Raw genomic sequence first — 6,048 nt, 5'->3', positions numbered from 1 at the left:
GAAAACCAAAAGAATTCAGCAGTAAGAAGCTAAAGGGTTGTTTTGGTGGAGACCAGTGGCCAAGTCCGGGTATGAAAGAGGCGGAAGAACAATTGAGTCTTTCCACTTCAACACTGGGAGGCACAACTCCCGCAAATAAATAAGACTAGTACTTATTTTACTTCTTCAAAGGAGATTACAAGGAGATTGGCAAGTGTTCACTTCAACACACATCGCATGAAGCAAGCTTCCTGAGCATATTTCACCAGCTACTGCATCATCATTTCGCATTATGCGTGAAACTGCAATTTTCTTTATGCCACAGCTTGCCCAATTTTGTATCTTGCAGTAGGATGTTAGCAGTGCTATTAAAGCACTTATATACTCATGAATAGTAGTAGAGCGAAAAATAAAAGTAAGAAAGCAGTGGCTTTTTGTGCGAAGACTATGCATACACCTGGCGCTCTTATGGCCATTTTTCCCTATCTGCTAAACCATTCCAAACAAAGAAACCTTATACAGAATTATTGTGCAAAATCAGACCACAACTAAACCAGAGGTATCCTTGGTAAGCAAAGTATACTTATTTGGCGACATTTTCTGCGACACTGCTATTGGGCTTTCTTTCCTTCTTTTTCAGCTGTGCACCCCACAGGGGCGTCTGCGTCAGCAGGCGTTTGGTGTGTTGCGACACCACGGACCCGAGCACACGAGGGTTGGACCCTCCCGCGTGTGGCCGTGCGCGGCTTAGCCGTGTCCGGGGAAAGGGGGATCCTGGGGATTGAGCCGATGCCGGGTGTTTGGACCTTTAAGGCCCCCCGGCGGAGGCAACACACCTCTTTGGCCTCTGCTTCACGTAGACGGCACCCCCGGACTGACCCACCCGGGGGAAATCGGCAGTCGCCTCTTCCTGTCTCTCTCTCCCCAAACCTTCGCCTTTATCTCTTACTTTTCGATCTTTCCTGTCTTCTTCTCTCTTCCATTTACTTCCTTTCTCCACGGTGGCAAGGGTTAACCTTGTGTGGATATCCTACCTTGGGTACACCATATTAGGTTATAGCGGCGGCGTACGGCTGGCGTCGTGCAGGCTTGTACACAAGCTCTGCCGCGTCCCCTCGTTGGGCTCCGTGGTGGGCGCTCGGCGCTGTGGCCGAACATACTCATTTTCTATGGCAGCACAAACCTCTGTGGTCTATGATCGGCGTCTGAAAAGATGCCGCACCGAAGTACCATTCCATTTCTCCTTTCGGAGCAACGCTCCATTCTTCCCCAAGTACTATGTAGTACATAGCGAAAGCAACATGCCAGTAAGGAAACTCTCACCATTCCTTGTAGCCAAATGCTTGAAAGAAAAAATCGGACCGACGTACAAAGCCTCCAAAATGTCTAGCGGGGACCTCCTGTTAGAACTGAATGATAAAGACCAAGCAGAGAAGCTCACTGACCTTACCAGTATTGGCGACGCCACAGTGACCATTTCACCACATAGAACACTGAACACAAGCCGGGGAGTGATATCTGAAGAAGACTTTATTGGACTGAGCGATGAGGAACTCCTTGAGGGTTTCCAAGAACAAAATGTAACAAAAGTACAAAGAATAGTAATCCGTAGAAACGACCAAGAAATCCCCACTAAACATGTTATACTCACCTTCGGAACAAGTGTAATGCCTACCTCTCTCGATGCCGGTTATGTCAAAGTCAATGTGAGACCATATATGCCAAACCCCAGACGATGCTTCAAATGCCAAAGATTCGGACATGCTTCACATGCATGCCGAGGACAAACAACTTGTGCTAAATGCAGCTCCAACGATCACCAATCTGAGCATTGCACCTCTCCACCATTTTGTGTTAACTGTAAAGGAGACCATCCAGCCTACTCGCGTTCGTGCCCATGCTGGAAAAAGGAAAAGGAGACCATTGCACTAACTGTAAAAGAAAAAATCTCGTTCTTCGAAGCCAGAAAACGACTGTCGTACCTCTCGCGACGCAGTTATGCCGATGTGACGCAGGTGGGGGCAGCGTCACAGAGGCCTCCGGAGTCCTCCGAGCCCACGCGCAGTGGTGCCGCAGTGACTCCTCCCTCCCCCGTGGTGGAAGCAGTCAGTACTGCTCCGCCCTCTTCAACGGCCCTGCAGACAGCAGTCCCGCAGGGCCCTAAGATCAAGCGAACTCCAAGGCCCGAGACACACGTCTCGGCGCCAAACTCTCGGTCCTCCAGCGCCTCAGAGAGAGCAATGGAGGTCGAAACAAAAACCCCGGGGTCCTCGACACCAAAGGACAAGCACTCTCTCGAGCGCGGTAAGAGGGACAAAATCGCAATAACAACTCTAAATAAGAAGGCGATAACCTAAGGGTTATCGCTCTGTTGTATCTGCCTTCTTCAGATCCATGTCACCTAACATCTCTCTTATCTCCCATTCACTCGTCAATATCATTTTTTGGCCTTTCAATTTTACAATGGCTTTTATGATCCAATGGAATTGTAGAGGTCTCTTACGTAACTTAGGTGACATAAAAGACCTGTTAATAAACTTCTCTCCTGTGGCCCTGTGCTTACAGGAAACCAACCTAGGCGATAAACACAAAAACATTTTAAAAGGCTTCACCGTTGTACGGCGCGACCGTACTCAGGCGAACCGGCTGTCAGGTGGTGTAGCCATTGTTCTTCCAGGCGAGATAGCAGCCAGAGAAGTTCCCATTAACACTCACATAGAAGCCGTTGCTGTCACCGTTTTAGCTCACAAAACCATCACCATTTGTTCAGTATACATTCCGCCGCATTCACATTTTACCGTAAGAGACCTAGAGTTAATTTTGATGATCTGCAAATAGCGTGCCGCGCCTCAAACTTACATGCATGTGAAAGGCAGCTCCAGATAACAATTAATAAACTAATGGAGTGGGCTGAAAAAAATGGCTTCCGCTTCTCTACTCAAGAAACCGTTACAGTGCTATTCTCGCAAAAACGAGGATTGTACTTGGACACGCTTCTAAAATTGAATGATGTCGCACTGCCGGCAAAACAAGAATGTAAATTCTTGGGAGTAATGTTTGATAAAAAACTAAACTTCCTAGCCCACATTAAAACACTAAAAATTAAGGCAAATAAAGCATTGAATATCCTAAAAGTTCTGTCTCATAAGCACTGGGGTTCCGACCGAACCTGTCTTTTACGTATTTACCGGTCTCTTGTGCGTAGCCTTTTAGACTACGGCTCCGTGGTTTATGGTTCAGCCAGGCAGTCCTACATCCAACTACTTGATCCAGTACATAACCTTGGATTGCGACTGGCAAGTGGTGCCTACAGAACGTCACCCATTCAAAGTTTATATGTTGAGTGTAATGAACCCTCCTTACAGCAGCGCAGAGCATTACTCACTTTTTCCTACGTACTCAGAATTCAGTCATCACCTCAACACATATGCTACAACATCCTTACGCAGTGCAACTCACGCTTACACTACACAAATAAACCGAATATGATTAGGCCACTTGTCCTGCGGTATGAGCAGTACTGTCGGGATTATGACATTCCCCACGAAGTCCTCCAGGTTGCCAAGAAACCACAACGGTTGTCCCCATGGTACCATTTCACACAGTTGTGTGACTGGACACTAACACATTTAAAGAAAAGAGACACTCCACACGAACACATCATACAAGAATTCCGTGCTCTTCAAGACGAGTATCAAAATCACGTGGAATTCTACACGGATGGCTCCAAAACAAAATAACACGTGGGTGTAGGGGCCGTAACAGACAATTGGGAAACAAGTATTCGTCTACCAAAACATGCTTCGGTTTTCACTGCTGAAGTTTATGCTGTATGGGTAGTAGTTAAAAAGATTATCACTGGCAAGCACAAAAACACAGTCATATACACTGATTCCTTAAGTACACTGAAGGCTCTAAATCTGAAATCTGAGTGTGAACCCTTGTTAGGGGATACACTAAACATGGTCGCGGTTAATAAATATGGGAGATCAATCCGCTTCTGCTGGGTACCAAGTCATGTTGGGATACCGGGTAACGAAGCAACCGATAGATGTGCATCGATGGCAGCGAACAAAGATATAGCAAACACAACACTTCCATACAAAGATAGCATCCGCGCGATTAGAAAAGCCTTAACGGCGAAATGGCAACGCGAATGGGACCGTTGTGCCGACAACAAACTACATCTCACGAAACCCATAGTTGGCGAGTGGAAGTCATGCTATCATCAGGAGCGGTTCATCGAAGTAGTTTTATGCCGACTATGCAATGGGCACACACACCTCACACACAATTACTTACTTACGAAAGTAAGTAAGTTATTGTCAGTTATGTCAAATGTCAAATGTTATGTTATGTCAAAAGTTATGTCAAATGTCAGTTATGTCAAATTATGTCAGTTAACTAGAGCGACGCTGTCACACATGTTGTGGGAGTGTCGGGTTACATCAGCTACAATGGCAGTAGCTCCGGAGGCTCTTGCGTCGAAGTGGGCCGCCGCTCTGCGCAGCTCCAACCTCAAGACACAAGAGTGGGCTGTCCAGCAAGCCCGAGAGGCGGCGACGAGGCAAGGCCTCGAAGTCTCCTCATGGGAGACCTGAGCCCGGGTCGTCAAACTTGCCGGATTCAAAATAAAGTTGTTTCCATCCATCCAAGAACACACACCAACATGCGAGAAATCTCAACAGTCACTAACAGTTATGCACATATTACTCACATGTACGGAGACTGAAACACACAGACGAACACTTTTGCACAAATTATATAAACTACACATACCTTTACACCCTGCTCTAATTTTAGGTGATGACCCACTAGTACCATTATGTGACATCCGTAAATTTCTAGACGACACTGGACTTTTACATAATATATAGATTATTAACAAAGCCTTTTCCTTCATTCACTGTATTTTAAAACACCTCGTGTTTGGCGCAGCATAGCCTCAGCCATTTGCGCCATTAAACCCCGTTTAACTAACTAACTTTTCAGCTGTGCAGGTTCATTAAGAAACGATGAGACAGTTTGACAATTTTAATAATTGAAAGCCTTAGCGAAACCTTTTTCGGGTTGTTCTTTCTTGGTTTCAGACCCTGCACATTACATTTTAAGGCGTCTTCTCATTGTTTTTTTTTTTTTGCTTTTTCTTTTAATGGGTAGGGCATGTCAACATTTTTTACACCATGTTAAGTATGTGGTGCCATAGTGTTCTTGGATGGGGTCTTGCCCTTTCATTCTGTACAATATGATATCGGTTTCTTGTGCCCAAGGCCGTTTTACATTTGAGTGTGATTGTAGCATTTTGCTAGTTTTGCCTTTGTCACCCAAGCTTGAAAGATTGCTACCCACTGCTGGTGGCGTGACACATGTGACATTTTTTTTCAATAAAAGGAAGTCTGTCACTTATCCTGTGCACTGGTTGCCTTCGTCTTTTTGAATTACAATTTGTTGCCTATATTTGCTCTTTTGTAGCATTTCAGATTGGGAACGGCTATCATAGTTGACATCATCTAACCATAATGCACACAATGTGGATATGTACTTGCAATATATGGCCACCATACATATAATAAATAGAGGTTAATTATTCAAGAACAGTGCCTTTGCATGGTGGTACAGCCATGAATTGTGGCTATAAGTTACCAGTGCTGCCGGTAGCACTGCTTGAGAAGAATACAGTGCAACTCTACTACTTTCAAAAATCATTGTTTTTTTCTGCATTTATATAGCTTCAGTTCCTGTGAACAACACACATCTGCTGGAAGAGTGGCTTGCACCTGCACTTGGGCCCAATCAATAGCCAAATTTCCGCCCGTTTTCATCTTATTAGCATATTAGTAAAGGCAGTCGTTTTTATAGTAGCCTGTTTGCCCAGTGTAGAAGCCGCTGCAGGGTGTCAGGATCCCATACACATCTTCAGCTTTGCAGGGGACGCAGCATCTGGCACATAGTTTGTCACAGGCCATGTCTTCAGGGTAAGTTGAGTTTACTCACTTGCAAAGGGAGAATCAAGCTTGTTGGATATGAAGTAAACTGCCTGTACACTCAGTGGCCTTCTTCATTTTGTGT

The sequence above is a fragment of the Dermacentor andersoni genome, chromosome 9 (genome assembly GCF_023375885.2).
Source record: "Dermacentor andersoni chromosome 9, qqDerAnde1_hic_scaffold, whole genome shotgun sequence".
NCBI classification, from domain to species: domain Eukaryota; kingdom Metazoa; phylum Arthropoda; class Arachnida; order Ixodida; family Ixodidae; genus Dermacentor; species Dermacentor andersoni.
Note: the sequence above shows the minus strand (reverse complement) of the source record.